Raw genomic sequence first — 18,572 nt, 5'->3', positions numbered from 1 at the left:
GTAGGCACACGAAGTTTGTTGGGCCTTTTTAAGTCATTGTTTTTGAAATGTATAATTTAAAGATGTTATTTTTACAAAGCAAAACATTTAATGTCCCTAAACATCCAATTTACTTGCTGCAAATAAAAAGCAGAGTGAACACTGCCAAAGGACAGATGAAACTTCATTCCAGCTTGATTTTTGGAGGAAGGCGGGGTTCGTAAACTTAAAAAAAAACAAACTTCACAGACAGAAGAAAATGAATAAATCCAATAAAAGTAACCAAAATGTCACAGCTGCCAGTCGCAGGCTGCATCAAAAATGAAAGAAAGAAAGAAAAAACTTTTCATCCTGATTCCACTCATCTGCATTTAGGTGTGTTGTCAATGTTTTTCTCCGCCCCCTTTTGGGATTTGGACTCAGGCAAGAAGTCTGTTTATCTGAGCAGCCGGCAGAACCTCAACAGAGAGTTTTTCTGCATTCAAGTGGTGTCTTCAAAATCTTGACGAAGTCAGAGTTAATGATCAAACTAGCTGGTGTATAACTCTTTGATCTGTTCCTGTAGCCACCCATTAATAATCACATTAGGCTCAGAGTAATTTGTACCCAACATTGCCTAATTATTACCTGTAATTGCTTGCCTTTTTTTTTCTTGCAGACTCTTGAATCTGCAAGATTGAATCTCATCTAAAATCTGGATGTATTTTTGGGGTAAGTGATGTATAAATATGTGAAAGACTATTTAAATCTTGCAGTTTTGAAGTAGTCTGTGGTACTTTATTATTTCAGACCAAAGAGTTTGTTATGCACAGCTTAGAAAGAACATGCCACTTTCACCCATCCCTCTTCTTCACTGAATCCTCAACAGATGCTTAGCTAGAGACGCTCTTTCTCAAGATTGAGATGGAACAACAAATATGCGCAACACAACATCCATGCTCCATGATGTCAGCGGGGATGTTAGTGGGAGTTGGTGTATTTTATGCCTTTGCTAGGGTATCTTAATTCCTGTGCAGAGGCTATGATTTAGTCTTTTTTGTTTGTCCCTGGACATGTTTATGGGCTAATAGGCCTTTGTAAGCAGTACTCTATTTATTTAATACAATTGTAGTGCAAACAGAAGGAATAATAAACAGGCTGACTAAACATACGATTCTTCTTTTGGGCTGAGAAAACCCTGTGTAAGGACACAAAAGGGGGACGTTTCCACAGCGGAAAGTAAATTCTTTTGAAGTGGAACTAATCATCTGAGGGATGGTTCCCGTTGTCCTAACAACGCAGCTGAATTGGAATGAGCCTTCTTTTTTGTGGAAGATATGTTTTCTCCTTTTCATTCAGACCTGATGATGATAGTAGTTTCACGCCCTGTCCACCCACATTGTCCGTCCAAACTTCTTTGCAAGATAAGTCTTTACTCGTAGACGCCGAACGCACGGCGGGTGACTCCTGGGCTGTGACGTCAGCCTAACTCCTCTGTCTCCTGCTCTTTCTCTCCTTTTAATGCCGTTAGGATGAAAAGGGGAATCTCCGAGTGTGAAAAGATGAAAGCTCAAAACAGTCCTTATATCATAATAGACCTTCTTTACATAAAGTCGGCCCAGTGGTTTGAGTTTTCGCTGCTTCTGGTTCACCTGAATTTTCATGATTATGCCGTTTTATGTTAATTGTAAAAGAAAATTGTTTATTTGGGGTAGGAAGATACAAAGAGTAACTGTAGAAAAACAACTTATTTAATAGGAATGATGCTTGAATGCAGCACTAAAACCAGCTTTGTTTGCATATTTTAATTTTTACAGGGAGAAAGTACTCTACATTTTGAAAATTGACTCAATTAGAGTTAACTTTGCCCAGAAAAAGAAAAAGAAAATAAAGACATAACATTTTAAATTAGAATATGATATCAGATAAATAAAAATAACACCATTTTTTATACATAAATATTGGCTTATTGAAAGATGTGTTTAATACTTGCTTAGATGTTGTTAATTTAATAAGGTGCTTTTAGTAAGACATAAACAGTCTCATTAGAATCCATCTTCAACATTTCTGAATATGACTGATGGCAGGCATATAACATGACTAAAGTGTATTGTTTTAGGCTTTCTGTGCAACAAAACAATATTTACTCTTAACAACCTTATAAAAACCTTTACTTTTAATCAAGAAATCAATTTTCTTTCAATGACTGTTGAGAAGCTATGTGTTATTTAATACGTCAAATAAAATTTTATAGTTTTTTTAATCAAAGAAAATTAAAGAGAAGAAATGTTGCTTTTAAAATACAGCTTAATATGCATAATTGTATCTTTTAGTAGATACCTGTTTCCTTTCCCATCAGAAATAAACTTCATAATTTAACAAAAGTAATGAAGTCTCCAGGTTGTATTAATTAAAGGGATCATGTGAATATCATAGTGCATATTACTGTTTAATACAAATAAGCATTTATTGACTGAGCCCCTAAAAGCCCTCCATATATGCACAGAGAAATCTCCTTTCATCTGAAGCCGTGGCGGTGCAGCTTTTGTGCTTCTCACCATCTGCCTCAGACAACTAAAAAAGGTAACCTTGGACTCCTGACCTCAGACTCGGGGAAATGCAAACTTGTACCATTCCAAATCTTTGTCTTCACACAAGCTGTAAAGCTCTACCTCTCCTGAGTTATAAACTATTGGCCTCTCTGCTACTCCAATAGTCATCCAGCCGTTTTATTGTCTCAATGGGGGGTACAGGGTTCAGGCAGCAGTCATCGACTGAAACAGAGGTGAACTCTTTGGGGGGAAGCTTCCTGGCCACTGTGCCAACATATCAGTCAAGATCTGTTGAGACATGAAAAACAAAGAGACTGAATTCCTTATTCCACAATTTTTTTCAGTGGGAAAATAAAAGCTGCTATTGCTTTTGTTAAAATCCTTAAATATATCTATCTCCTCATCTTGAACACACATTTGTTTGAATGAGTGTCTTCATGAGTAGGGCTCAAGATTGAATGATAACATTATTATCACCATCTAAATTAAGCAAAGATGAAAATTTTAGCAGTTTTCAGATGTTTTTGTCAAGCCCCAGAACTTATTAGATTTTTTATCATTTGTAGTTTTTTTTTTAGAATCTCAAAACCTCCCTACTGTGTTTTCCTGCTGCTTATTTATACAAAGTTCTTATGACTACATTATTTATCATCTTTCTCACAGATGATTTATTAATTGCAGTACTGCAAATAAGGACACCCAATGAAGAAGTGGCAACAGAGTTAAATTATGTTGTAAAACTAAAAAAATGGAAGTCTAGCTAATCAAACATTGTTTCATCTCCTTCCCACTGCAATAACTGTAGTGAATCATTAGTATCAATGAGAAGCAGGTGGCAGCCAAATGAGCAAAGAGTTCTCAGTCAAAACTAATTCAAGCTGATAATGGATTTGTACTTAGCAGTCATAAATCTACATGATGTTCAGTTATCGCAGCAGCTATTCACACACCAATTAAAGGCAATCCGGGCTACTGATGTGATATTTGGCAACAGCGCGTTCGCTGTGATGTCACACAGGGGTGGATCCCTGCATGCAGTGACAGGAGAAAGACGTCTCTTTCTTCCATCCCAACAGCAGGATTAGCCTCCGCTCTTTTTCTTAAAGGGTTCGGAAGATGAATCTGCTTTATCTCATCACTTCGTTGCCTGCTGTGTTCTGAATGTTTTCTCTTAAAGCCTCACAAGCGCCCTCGCTACAGCGCTGAGTGTGGAAAGGTTACGGCAGGACGCACAGCGTAAGCTCATGACACACTTGAATGTAGGCCATTTTTAGTTCTTCCCAGTTGGCAAAGAAAATCAGCCTGTTAGAGGATGCAAACTCGGAATCCTCAAGAAACCTTATTTATTCCACTTCCTGCTGGAAAACGGCTCGCTTTAAGGTCATTGCAGGCTCTCTCTGCGGTTTAACCATGGATGAAAGGGCTGACAGACCAAATATTCACAATTAAACCAACGCTTTCCCAGTGACAGAGACGCTGCTCATGCATGAGCCGCACTGTCTTTAAATTGTCCAAGCATTCCTTGGCTTGCTGGTATTCTTGTCATTTTTGCATTGCCATTGTCATCACTGCGAAGTGGGAGCCTGGGAGAGGACACCAGCGCTGTGCCAGTTGGCTCAAGCAGAGAAAACACAAGGCAGACACAGAACAACTCTAATGTTCATTGTTCCAGACAGAGTCCATTTTTTTTGGCCAGTGTAATTTCTGAGTGTCCTGTTAGTCCTAGGAAATGTTTAAAGTGGTGACTTTGAAACTACCTAGAAGAGTGCAGCTCTTCCAACACATTTTATTACGTGTAAAATATATATTTATGCAGAATTCTGTTCATGAATTTTTTTCTTTCACATCTTGCCAAAAAGGCCGAGGTCATTTTATTCAAAGTTATGTAACGATAGCAAAGTCATGGAACTCCTGGATCAGGCCGTAGTCATAAATGATTGATACAATGATGGTTGTTAATATGTACAATATGGCTCACTGCCCAGGGCAGCACAACCTGGGGGGCAGAACAACTTGGAGTGAGAGCTCCAACCATTTTTATTTGCTTTTTTTTGCTTGTCTAATCAAAAGGAAGTGGGTGGGCCTTGGGTTATGTACACTATATGCACTGTGAGGGCATATGGCCTCACACTGCGGCCGTGATAACGTTGGCATCTGATTGTCAGCGCTAAATTAAAGCGACTACATTTGATCATGTCTCGTTCATGTTATACATGCTTGACTGGTCAAAGATAGACTAACAGAGGCTTTATGCTTTATGAGACCTTTACTTGTGAAAACAAATTTTAAAAATCTGATTTATTTTTTCAAAATTTTATGGAAATATAGTATGTATTCTAACATCTGTAAATTTGATTTAAACCATTCCACTGAAAACATGACCGTATGTGTAACGTTTGGACCTGTACAGCGGAACCACCTCCTATTTGTGGTTCAGTATTTATGGATTCATCCTTTGTCGATTTTTTTCAACAGCTTTATGGAAAGACAACGCAGCCTGGGGAGCTGAAAAAGTTGGTGCAATGGTACTTGAAACACAATTAGCTGGTATTTACAAAGCAGTCAGTCAAGAAGCGCCATTCCTTTTCCCTGGCGCTGATTGGCTACACCCCCAAGAGTGAAGGTAAGGAACACTGTCGATGTAAGCTTCTGTGGTATTGATACGATGGCTTCCATCATGTGTATTAGTGCATGTTAAGGTATAATTGGTTTTTGAACTATGTAAATAGGCAGTTATAAGTGTTCTAAGTGTTTTTAGAGGATCTCAGATATTTGTGGATTTGAGCTACTCACCCAAATTCCCAGAGTTATTGACTGTAAACCTGCTCACCAGTATAAAGTGTTTTATTGTGTGCAATAGGTTGTTGTCTCCCAGAATTGCCCTGCATTTAAATTAATTAAACAATTTTCTAGCTTTGATGGAGAAAATCAACCCCACAGCATCATGCTGCTACCACCTCTATATTTGGCTCTAGAGTTAATGTCTTCTGAATGCAGTTTAATGATAATTTTCCTCAATTTAAAGCATTGTCCATGGGTTTCTTTCAGTAAAATGCTTTCTTCTTGTCACTCTTGTTTTTTTTAAGAGAAGATTTCTGGTGTTCAAGGCTAATACCGGTCTTGTCAGTAGATTCTCCTACCTGAGCTGTACATCTGTCCAGCTCCTTGGAAACTTTGACTTTCCTGGTGAATAATCTCTCGTTCTACTTTTGAATGATGGCTTGAACAGTGATCTGTGAAAATAGCTAAACTTTTGATATTTTTGTCATCAGATGCTGAGTTAAATTTCCTCACATCTGTCAACAATCTGTGACAAATTTGACTGTATTTACTCTATTTTAGTAACTTCTGAAGTCAGATAGATAGATAGATAGATAGATAGATAGATAGATAGATAGATAGATAGATAGATAGATAGATAGATAGATAGATAGATTTTTTTCTGTGTACTTCCTTCAGCATACGTTACACTAATCCAGAAGTCTATGTAGGTTATAATGCAGCTTTATCAGTTTTCTCCTCATAAGCCTGCAAATCTATTCTCCCGGTGGTGCTGTGCTTAGTAGACAATAGTCCTGCAAATATCAGGGGCCAAGTCATTATCTACTGCTCAGCAGGTGTAGACATTATTGAAGTGTCGAACTAATGATATGTAATGAGCTCTCTGTGACACATGTCTAGCCACCCTTACTGTCATGGGGCCCATTAATATATAACAGCATCATAATTAGTTTTGTTTGAAAGCCAAACAGACGCTTATAAATCTTTCAAGCAATATTGAAGTTGTGTTTGCACACTGCTTGCAGTTTTGCAATCTGTGCATCTTGGGCCAAAGACACACATCGTTGGTCAGTTTAAATTGTGCATCAATAGTTCCATAGTTTTGCATCAAAGGTTTTTGCGTAGACAAATGACAAGTGCCCTGCCTGTGTGTACAGTTGTGTGTGACTAATTTCTTTCTTTCAAACACCACAATTCCCTGACAAACAGAGGGATAAATCATTAGTGTTAGTCTGTTTGGTATGCTCTGTAAATTCAAAGCCAGCGACACAAACACAAGACAGTCTTAAAAATTTATATTGGAAATGGTTTTTGATGTTGTGCCCCTCTGCAAACACTTTCAGCTTTCTGCAGGTCGCATAGCAACAGCAAACAAAGGCAGGGCCCATCTCAAGTTTCCTGTGGAGCGGCCGGTCCAGCGTGCCTTTGATCTTGACTGGGAAAATAGCTGAGTGGGCACTACTTGCATTTGTCTTTCATTTACTCTAGGCCCCCTCCACAGCCTCCCTGTTCTCCCGAAATGTTCACTAAAACTGCCAAATCTTCATCTGTCCCCAGCAACCAGGACCCCTCCTGGATAATCAGCCATGGCAAAGAAACCCATTTATGCTCCACTTGGTTTAAATTGAGCATTTTGTTTGCTTAGTGGTATAGCTTCTACCTATATTAGGACTAAATTAGTCAAAACCAAGTTTTCAATTTGTGTTGTTTATGTATTTATTTATTTATTTATTTAAAAGGGACAGCTTCCATTATTTATGAGACAAAAATAAGGTTTAAACAGAAAAAAATTCCAATTATTTTTGATACATTCATGAAGTTCCAAGAACCACATTATTATAATAATTATTATTATTGCTTTTTAGTACTTATATACATACAGAATACAGTAGGGACAATTATACAGCTCAATTGATAAACACAGGGAACTCGATTCATTTCCCATTATTACTATCATTTTGCCACAAACTGTGGCCTCCTTGAAAGTGACAAACTCTGCAGGAAAACTGACAAACATTATTTATCCATTAAATGCTTATAATTAATTATGTCAAAGGTTTTCTTTTGTTAATCAGAGCCCTGACAATCCCCCCCAAAAAAGAGCTAGAATGTGAGCAGCACAGTGGAATGGCTCTGCAAACAAATTATGTTGCATGGAACCAACAGGAATTTCACTAATTTAATTAGCAAATACATTTTTTTGAAACCCTTATTAGTGAAGCACTTATTAATATATAGTTGCAAGTCAACACAGAATCACCAACCTTTATTATTAGGATCCCCATAGCAGGCTTCATTGAAATTAAAGGGTGTTACAGCCTTGGTTTTTATTTTTTTCCAAGTAGTCTCACTGCAGAATTTATTAACCTGTGCCCCAAGACACTGAAGTTAAAGCCTTGTTGAACACTTGAAGCATCCTAATTTTGCCTTTGAAAGTCTAAGCATTATGAACTAAGGACCTGAGAGGATCATTTGTATGCTCCAGACTTCCCAATGCCAACACAAAACTGGGCACATTTGATTTGGATAGTCGCAGGGCTGCTGGAGAGTGCTCCTCACTCGGAGCTGTTCAAAAGCAAAACATTTATAACCCATTTCTGAGTGTAAATAAATGCTATCAAAGGAAGTACTTGGAGACGAAATATAAATAACTCATATTCTGTGCGTTTACATGACCAGAGCTGGATGGTGTAATGCATCTTAAGGCTATTGAATGTAGTCTCGTTTCGCTCTCCTCTGCTTTGCTTTCATTGAAACAGCCCAGACAGCTCAGAAGATTAAACAAATTGAAGTGTTACACACTGTTTTGGTGTAATTTACTGTAATTGATGTTTCTATCTGGTGCTGAGGTCTTTAAAAGCAATTGCTTGTGTTTGTTGAAAGGCATGCAGCCCAGTAGGGTGTATTGACTTTGGCCGTTGACTGGTAGTGCTGCATTGGCATCTGTTAATGCTCTCCCATTGTTTGACTAAATGACTAACTCCTCTGTAAAGCTGAAAGCACACCTCACTAACTACCAGAAAGGGACTTCAGAATAAGTTTATGCTTTTCACCACTGTTTGCTGAATTCTAGAGGGAATCACAAATTTACAAGCTGAGGAAAACAACATTTTTAGCAAGGTACTTTATGGTGGGATAAATTTTAACACTCTTTGCAGTCTTTGTTGTCTTCACCAAAGGCTTACAAAGTGGTAATCTAACATGGTTCATCCAGTGTTTCTGACTGAACCTCCCATTTTCCAAATACTTGTATCAAAATATCTACAAAGAACAGCCAGATCCGGCATAACATGCTGTTTCCCAGAAATACCATCCTACAGTTTTTTTTTGTCCACTTCATACAATAATGCAGTTTCACCATAAAGTCTAAAAATGCTTAGAAATTAACTCAATGTTAAACCCCAAAATATTAAAACACATCCATGTTTGCTGTTTCTGGCATTAGGTATTGCATGGAAAATTCTAAAAGAAATGTGTTGTTTGTTTTTCTCGAAACATTTTCTGATGTTGCATCTTACAATCGATTATTTTAACTGGTAACAAACTTAAAACTACAAAGAAGATCCAAGGTAGACTGACTCGGGGACCAAGCAACATAGAAAGAAATGCTAAAACCAAACAATAAAATAAATCTTTGTTAATAAATAAACCCTGTTTTCTCCAAGCTATGAATAAGTGTGACAAAGAAACGTCTGCATTCTGCACCGTCTGACTGACAGTTTGAGATATTGAGTGACACTCTTTAGAAAACTGACAACTATTGTTAGTCGAGCCCAACATGTAAGCTTAAAATTCCCAGTGGCTTTCCTGAGCCTTATAAAACTTTGTAACAAACTTTAACTCGTTGTTAATCGTCTCATTCAACAAATTGCCTTGTTCTCTCCCTCTTTCATTACAGCCCCTGTTTTAGCTGAATCATGAAGCTGTTTTCGTTGTAAAAGCTCCTTAAATCCCATGTAATCTACCTGATCTGCAGTAAATGTCTGACAGATGCAGTCTTCGTCTCTCTACCAGGTAAGTTTAGGTGAAGTTTAGCAGCCAACAAAGTATTTACACAGGGAGTTAAATATGTACCGTTTCATGACAGACACACCCAAATCAGAGCTTTAACAGCATTAAACATGCATAATAGAATACCTCCAAATTTTCTAGCCTTTTTATGAGGCACTTGAATGTAAAATGATACTTATCTGCCTATGCTATTTATATTACCTATCCGTGCAATCAACCAAAATACAACAAAACTGTGTTGCTGTTTGCTGTTTGTGTTTTTCACCCTGCTTTACAGAGTTAAAATAAATCATTTGTTCCATGAGTTTCTTTGTGAGCACAGCTCATTCTAGCTGTTTCCTATTTTGGTTCTGTCAAAGCATGGAAGCTGAAGAAGGCTTTTATTTTCCTTCTGGATGCCTTTATGGAAATACCTGAGGTTTTTTTTTATATGAAAAGGTCTGTCCTATCTCTTTGTGCTTTCTGTATTCTCTTCTGCATGCATGAAGAGCCTCAATATTTACATGCACTCACATTGCTCAGCACCTGCACATCTACAAAATGATCTATCCTATTATTATTATTATTATCATTATTATTATTATTATTGAAACGATCAAAAGTTATTGAAAAGAATTGGAAGGAAACAAGCAGATTTTTCTTATCTTCTCTTCCTCAAACCCAACTGAACCAGGTTTTAACACATTTATTTATAGCAGGTTTAAAATTCCGAATCCTCTGGAAGAAGACTGTTTCAGCATCATGTGTCATCACATTACCTCTGACAAAAACAGCCCAAAACAAAACAAAACATGCCTTCATGCTTGTCTGCACCTAAACCCACTTACTAAAATGACTGCAAGTGACACCTGACAACAATTTTAGGACAAGCAGGATATTCAGAACATTTTGAGCCCTAACATGCCTGTTTACTGTCACTTTAATTTATGTTGTTTGTCTTGTGGGCTGTCTGATACTGGGACACTGGCAAGTGAATCTTCAGTCCCACCCTGGATTGACGGGTTGTGTTTGTCAGGGGTGTGGCTGCACTGCAGCAATCTGAAAGTTGATGTTAAACGTCAATGTGACATCCACATAAAATGCCTTATGCAGGTTTTCACATCTAAACACTGTTTTACTCAATTTATCGAGCATTTATAGAATTTACTCTTCCTCTCCTACCTTACTTTTTTTCAGATATAAAATTGAATTTGTTATCAAACACATGTAACTTTGGCTGCATCCTATTTCAGTCTTTGTCCCTTATGCTTAGGTCTTAGCCCCATTATTCTTAGGAGTGTGATCTCTTAGATGTTTGTGTAGAGTAACAATAACACCTAATGGCAATTTCGAATAATTAATTAACCTAACAATCATGTTTTTGGACTGTTAGGAAAAACCAGAGTCCAGGCCAGGATCTGAACCTGAGACCTTCTTGCTGCAGGTCAGCAGCGTTTCCGGCTGCGCCACCATGCAGCTCCCTTCTTGGATCAGTAAACCAAACCTGTTACATTTCTGGTTTTGTAGCAGTGGTAAGTTAAGAACAGACTTTCCAATGCATGCATGTCAAATGTGTTGGAAAGTTCTGCTTTGCATTCCCTCCCTGCTGCTGTTTCCCTTATGAGTTCAAAATCTATGCAATTGATGGCTGAGCAATTTTAACCCAGAGGTGTTGCCGTAGAACAGCAACAATGAGACTTTGTAGTTTGAGGTTGATCTACTTACTTTGAAACTTTTTTTTTCTCAAGAAGCTAAAACAAGAAAAAGCAGCATAGTATTTCTTTAATTAAAACATAATGTCACAAAAAATCGAAAAACCATTATAATGTCATAATTATATGTTTTAATGAAAAATAATGTACCAAATTTGTAAATGTTTTAAAGAGATAAATGTCCTCACACTCCAACAAAACATGAGTATGCGTAAAGCATTTTTGAATATTACTTATATTTAGCTATTTTGGAACAATTACATATGGTATAGTTCATTTTTTGTTCATATAATGGCAATTCATTCTAGATTATAAATATTACAAAATCTACATTAATTTTGAATACATCAAATCATATTTACATGCCAGTAGAATACTTTTGATGGTACTTTTTTTTTACAAGCATTTCTATTGCTTGTAAAGCACTGTAAATTAAAAATGCTTAGAAATAATTGTAATGCTTGTAAAACATATGCAAATGATGTAATTTGCATATGTTGCAGGGGCGGAAATCAGTAAGAGTTAAGTAATTTTTGAGGGAGTGAAATAAATCAACCTCTATGCCAAGGTTGAGCATTTAATCAAGCATTTAAATAAATAGTCACATGTTTATAGAATCTATTCAGTGTAAAAAAATATTCCTTGGTATTTTGTTTGATTTTACCTGTTAAACTAACGTCTTTTACTGATTATTTAACTGTTTTCTATGATTATTTTTAGGGTACTTGTGTTGCTTTACTTATTTTCTGATATATCTGACATTTACTAACTGTAAAATATATTTACCGTTATGATTAGAGCATGTTATATTGTGGAGGGGTTCCAGACTAAACTGAATCGTTTGATAGGTTAAAACAATGAATATCCACAATAAAAACATTGAATTTGCAGATTTGACAATATTTTATTTTTTAGTGTGATGCTTAACTTTTAAAATGCATAAAGTTTGAGACTTTAAGGTGATTTTATCCCGATTAACATGTTTGTTTTGACAGATGGAAGGAAATTATGCATTATGATATTTAAATTGACATCATTAGCATTTATACAATATGCGTTTGACATATGATGCAAACAGTGTTGCTCACACTAAACATACACACCAACAAGCACAGCATGAATTAGCTATTAAGCAATAAAATTTCAAGATTTTCAACTTATTTTTAAGCTGTGTGTTTTTTCACTTCAATTTAAACTATTTTTAAGATTCCTCCCGATTTTTAATCTTTTGCTCAAAATCTCTTAGTATAGAAAAAAAAAAAACACTAAAGCTTTCATGCCAATTTAGCATGATGCAAAGACAAACACCATCTCAATCTGTCAGCCTATATGCTATACATACACTTGGGAGAAATCAGTGTCTGTTTATGCCATATAGATTTATCACCTCTTAACTATATGACATTTCTGGAGGGAGAGAAAGAAAAAAAAAAACAACAATTATGGCACAGATGGAGTGGGGGTGGGGTGGCATTTGTCAGTGCTCTCGTTGGGGTTCAAAAGTAGAATATAAAATGTCTGTCTTTGTCTAATCCAACACATTTTATTTTTATAACTGAGAAATCTGTTCAGGGACCCCAACATTTTTCCAACTGTCAGGGTGTCATTTGTCTGGAAAGGAAAAAGTGAAGCTGAATTCCCTCCCCCGGTCCGTCTGCATGTTGTGAGGTTAGCTGTTTCAAACATACAAGGTGGAGGTGTGGATGTATGGGAGGTGGATTTATACACTTCTAACATTTTTCAGGCATGGTCACCCAGCCATGCAGAGAGCACTCTGTTGGATCTCCAGACCGGCTCTTTGACATTACTTTTGCCCTGTTGCTTCATCCTCCTTCAGTCTCTGCTGATTTTCAAGGAAGCAGTTGGACGTCATCGTATTGTCCCTCATGTTAACCCCTTTCTCCTCCACGACTCGTTCCCCTCATCCCCCCTATTTTCCTTGTGCCCCTATTCTCCTCCCTTTGCTTCTTCTTCTTTTCCGTCTTCCCTGGATTCTCGTCTCCAGCTGCCCGCTCAGTGAAGCCGTCAAGCCATTAGTGAGTCCCAGCGATGATAATGAAACCTCGGAGGTGGTCTGAGCCACTGTGGTAGTGGAGCTGGAGCACAAGAGAAAGGTAGATTAGGATAATTACCTTTTCCATGAGGGCACAATGAAAAAAATCTCACTTCCTGCAGGCCTTGATTGGCAATGCAGCGCACAATAATCAGGTTTGACAGCCTTTAGCTGAAAAAAGATAGAATAAAAATGGTTTTAAAGTAAGTTACTATTAGTTCTAATGACTAGCATAAGGAATATCACATATGTGAAAATGTTCCTGGTTTTTTTCCTGGTTTTTCCAGGTTTTATCCGCATCCCCCACTGGTGTTTATTTGTTGTGTGTGCAGCAGCAGCGGTTTAGGACCTCACACACACTACGGATGCCTAAAACATCACCTCTTACTTTGAAGAGCCTATGAGGTCAGGTTTTAAATTATAGTCTGAACCCACACCAGGTATTCCCACTGCACTCCTGTAAATCCATTTTCCACACAATGCATTTCAAATCAAAGCAGCGTCACCGTAATACGCCTTAGGAAACATTAAGCCATAGTGCGCTACTTTCATGTAAGATAGCATAGCCTCTGTATGCTTTGATGTGCTCACTTTTTTAATGCTTTATTAATAATAACACACTGGCTTCTTCTCACATCACCACCAGCTTCTTGTCCTGTTTTTTCCCTTTCTGAACCACATCCGTCGCCCCATCCGAGCTGTGGCTGCTTTCCCCCTCCCCAGCCCCTCAGCTCTGTCACAGGATTGGCCTGTTTGTGTTCAGGAGGGGGATTATGGGGAGCGGCGTGGGTCTTGAGATGAAGAGAGCAACAAAGGCCTATCAGAGGGCAGGAAGTACACAAAGCTCCCACATCATTGGCTGCAGAGGAAATCAAACACATCATAATTTCTTCTAGTCATTCCTTCTCCGAGTGTCGAGCTTTTATTTTTTCCCACCCAAAGAGGAGGGATGTTTGGCAGGAACTGGGAGGTGGGTCAGGTTTTGACTTACTGTCAGTGAGTTTAAGTGTGTTTACTCTCATGTTTACAGGTCTGTAAACACAGAAGTAACCCAGGAATGAGCATGTACACACTGATAGCACTCACCTCCTCCGATTCTGGCCAAAATACAAAGCAGCCTGCACAGTTCCTGTGTTGTCCAGAATGAACAGTATGAATGGGATGTCTGATTCATGCATGAATCAAATTCATTTACTTATTTAACCTTCATCAGCGGAGGCGTTACTTTAAAACTGATGGCAAAGGGACACAGAATGTGATCTGTTGTTTCCCAGCTGATCCAAAAGTCTACTATTTGACCAGAAGGCATGGTTATGATTATTTTTATTTAACTTTACTTCCATAGTCCATGGAAGTAAACATTTCAAATGTTTTAGAAATGCTTTTTTAGTAACACATTCCTGACTAATTGATGTCAGTGTTTTGTTTCTCATATGTTCTTGAATTTTTATAGACATGTTAAGTTTCTGAATATATTAGTCTACTTAGTGTTGACATGTCTTAATTTTACAGATGCGACAGGATTCAGACTTCTGTGAAAAGTAACCTAGGAATCAGGTTAGTCACACTTCATTTAAAATTTAACAAGGTGAACAATTCATTTTTTTTTACACAGGGCTCTTTTATTTTGGATGACTTTTTTCTGAGCTGCTTTTTGTATTTACTCAGGTTTGTCTCCTGAGATAAACTGCAGTTCTCCACCACATATACAGGCTAAAATGATTAAGTGACACTGTTCATATAAATAATGCCACTCTTTTCAGTTTAAGGTAAATATGTAGCCGCAATAAGCAATTTTTAAATGTTAAATCACAAATTTGATTTATTTATATTAAACAAGCTTAGTTTCGGTTGATTTCTTTTTTCATAAATTAAAATGTCAAGATAAGACAAATGTATTTTGCTAGAAGAGCCACATGGATTTGCTTATAGAAACAAAATACTTTCTTCAAAGTCTACTTCACTTCACTGAATCACTAACACTAACATTCTTACTCACATTATTGGTAGCGATTGAAAACAGTTTTAGGCCAAATAAAGAACCCTGATCAATACCTTTTGTAAAGAAAGACCCCTGAACACATTGCTTATGGACAGAAAGCTCATTAGGAAACCAGTTGTGGGCTCAATGTGAAAAATTTACTTCAGAGCAGAAGAAATTATGATCTGTATCAAATGATTTTCATAAGTGTTTGAGAAACAGTTCAGATTTCAATTACTAGCTGCATACTGCTTTGTACTTTTATTCCAGCTCTCCTAATATACAAAATTGACAACAGTCGGAAGTGCAAACGTTTTGCTAACGCTAACCAGATAGACAGGATGCAGCCAGTTGACTTTAAAGTGACCGGGAGCTCTGAGCCCGGGCGCCGGCCGACTCGCTCTCCTTTGCCCATAATAGATCTGAGTGGTCTGAGGGCCCTCTGGGGGCACCTGGCTCTCCTCCCTGCCATCACTGGCTAAATCGATCGCTGAGGCCATCTCAGCGAACAGACCAGGGGTCAGCTTCAAAGGCCTCCTGCCCACTTCCTGCCACCTGGTGTTCCATACAGGACGATGGGTACGTTTTCTTTCCAGCCCCCACCCTCCCATTACCCTTCTCCGAACAGGTTAAGGACATGGAGCCGGTACAGCTCCTCCCTGTGATCTCCTGCTGCCTCCTCCCAAGCCACCCACATGCAGAGAGAGGGTGAGAGATCAGTACCACACAAATACAGCATAATCACGCCACCATTTGATGTGAAAATCTGCTTTTGATTTAATTATAGCCTGCAAATGCATATCTGTCTACAATGAAAAGATTTGAGAATTTTTGGCCAGAGTTACGTTTTCCTTTCTATGGTGCTGGTAGGTGTCATATGACCTTAAATCTCTTATCAAGAATGTTACCCTTTCCATGAGAGCATTCAAACATTCCCTTATTTCGTTTAATAACAAAATAATGACATCAAAAACAAACGTTTTCATGCCACGCATTTTAATCACATTATGATATGTGAGCATCTTCCTCATATTTTAACAAATCAAGTTAAGTAAAGCAAATGGCCCGTTTACACCAATCAGTCATAAGATTATAACTAATGCCAGGTGCAGTGAGTAATATGTTGTTATAACAGAATGTTCAGCTGAGAAAATCATCAGCATTGGTGTTATTTTGACATTTACCACGAAGTAAACAGTTTAGAAGAATATTCCACCCCCCTAGCCCCATTCCCTCCCCTCTGGGTGCCTTAAAAGCTGCTTACAAAAATGGCTTAAAGAACATGACAGCAGATCTTAGGGGTTTAGTCAGCCTCTAAAATCTCCAGATTCTGACCTGATGGGATCTAATTGCATCTGTAATAAGAAACTCTGTCCAAAAAGCTCCCCATGACATATCAAAGAGGGGTCAAAGAAATATTAAAATCTATTGTTTTGGAAGTAAACATTTAGGACACCCTCAGATATTTTATAACAGAGCAGATCCAGAGCCTCCTGAAAGTTTTAAATTTACTTTTTCACACTTCATCAGGTTGGAAACATAAACCTGAACTTGACTGATTAGGATTGCACTATCTAAACCAAAAGCAGGAATCAATTGTGATGTGGAAAGAAAAAGACAGATAATTTTCAAAATGTTTTACAAATAAAAATCTGAGGATTGATCTCTCTTTGTTCTATTTCCCCTTAGTCAAGACAACCAGCTGCCTTCAGAAACCACCTCATTAGTAAATTCAACATCACCTGTGTATCATTTAATCTCAGTTTGCCACAAACGGAGCCAGACTTTAGATGGAACCCACTGCCCTGATTTGGATGGGGGGGCTCCAAATATTATATATATTTATATATATTTTTTGTTTTGTTTATAATGTATGCTCTGCAAACATTGTGCTTAAACAAAATCAAACAAAAATCATCTCCTAGACCAAATCAGGTGAGTTGTATTTTCAAGTACTTGAAAATTAAGAAGTTATAGTCATTTTTTGGATGCAACATGGAATTAGTTATTGGCCAGGATCATATTAAACCTACCATGCATCAGTTCCAACCTGCTCATGAATAGAACTAACTGTTAATGAACTCTAAGTGTTATTAGTAAAATAATTTTACAAATAATGCCAGGTCGTTGTTGTAAATAAGAATTAGTTCTCAATAACTCACTTGGTTAATTAAAGAGAAAATAATAAAAATAGTGGGTAGGGCACCAAAACTGGCTTTAGCCCAGGGGCCCACATCCTTGTAAAACCGGCCCTGGCCACAAGCCATGTAACGTAAGGAAAAGGTGTTATTGTAAAAATAAAGAGAAAACATTATACATCATCCTCACAGTGAAACATGGTGGTGACAGCATCATGCTGTGGGGATGCTTTCCTTCCACACAGTCAAGGAAATTAATTAGGATTGTAGAAAGCTGGATGGTGGGGCTATTTTTCAAAGAAGGATGAGAATAAACGTCAGTTTCTCTACGAGCTCTTTGTGCAGAGCTAGTAGAGAAATGTCTAGCAGCTGTTTTGGGAGTGAAAGGGGATTCTACAACATATTGACTTGGAGAGGCTTAAAATACACAGCAGACTTTTTAGATTTTCATTCTTTTTTTCTTTTTTTTTTTAAATAACAACCGTGAAATATTTCCTCCCATTTTAAAATGTTACTCAACTTTTGTGGGTTTTTACCACATAAAACCAAATAAAACACACCAAAGTTTGTGGCTGAAACTTGACAAAATGTGAAAAGTTACAAGGGTTTGAATACTTTTGCAAGAGCGTGCAGACAGTCATAATGTTATGGCTGATCAGTGTTTAACAGGGCAATAAATTAAAGTACTTCTTGGCTCTCACTTGGAGCATGTTTCGTTATTAACTGATCAACAGATCTGCTATGGTATGAATAACTCTCTCTTTCCCTGTTGGTCCCGTAACAAATGGCAGGGCTCTCGGACACACATTTGTGTCTCCATCAGGGCTGTCGTACAATCAGCTCCAAGAATACATATTAATCAATGTTGTTTTTTTTTTTTCCTGTTCTTGTCTGCTTATTAAGCCTAGCCATCAATCAACCCCCCCTGCTTCCAATACGTTAGCGGATATCAGTATGTCCACTACTCTTGTGAACAGGGATGAGAAGGAGAAAAAGAGGGAGAGGAAATAAAGGTCTGAGGAGTTTGGCAAAGAGACGATGGAGGCTGAGACAGATGGCATGAAGTCTGCAGCACTCTGGCGTGGCTCGCCTGGTGCTAAAATCCTCCTCTCTCACATTCCAATAAATCCTACCAGGAGGCTGGGGAGTCTGTCACACCACTCCAAGGATCCACACGGCTCTCCTCCCTACCTCCCCCCCGTACATCACTGGCCCCCCTCCTCATCAGTGTCTGAGTCTCTGACCACTCCTGTATCTGATTTCTGCTTTTATTGAACCCACAGAACTATCTGCATTCACTTATAGAAGTGCATAGATGTGAATCTACTGATAAGATCAGCAGCAGCAGATGAAAAAAATAAAAAGTCTTTGTGGTCGCTCTTATTGAAAACCTTGGAGAGATGGCCT

General features: G+C 37.9%; 1 long non-coding RNA gene across 4 annotated transcripts; it reads left to right on the top strand.

The window, feature by feature from the left end:
• Positions 1-635: 635 nt before the first annotated feature.
• Positions 636-12,409, top strand: LOC103140145 (uncharacterized). Of its 4 annotated transcripts, none has more exons than XR_001662511.1 (4): positions 636-690; positions 4,986-5,133; positions 9,190-9,305; positions 10,675-12,409. It is a non-coding gene; the product is annotated as an uncharacterized LOC103140145 (long non-coding RNA). The 4 variants fall into 4 exon arrangements; XR_476473.2 differs by lacking the exon at positions 4,986-5,133 and adding an exon at positions 5,602-5,696 and having other exon boundaries at positions 656-690; XR_001662510.1 differs by lacking the exon at positions 4,986-5,133 and adding an exon at positions 5,597-5,696 and having other exon boundaries at positions 656-690.
• Positions 12,410-18,572: the final 6,163 nt, after the last annotated feature.

The sequence above is a fragment of the Poecilia formosa genome, unplaced genomic scaffold (assembly GCF_000485575.1).
Source record: "Poecilia formosa unplaced genomic scaffold, Poecilia_formosa-5.1.2 Scaffold68, whole genome shotgun sequence".
NCBI classification, from domain to species: domain Eukaryota; kingdom Metazoa; phylum Chordata; class Actinopteri; order Cyprinodontiformes; family Poeciliidae; genus Poecilia; species Poecilia formosa.
This window is presented reverse-complemented; position numbering and strand designations above follow the sequence as displayed.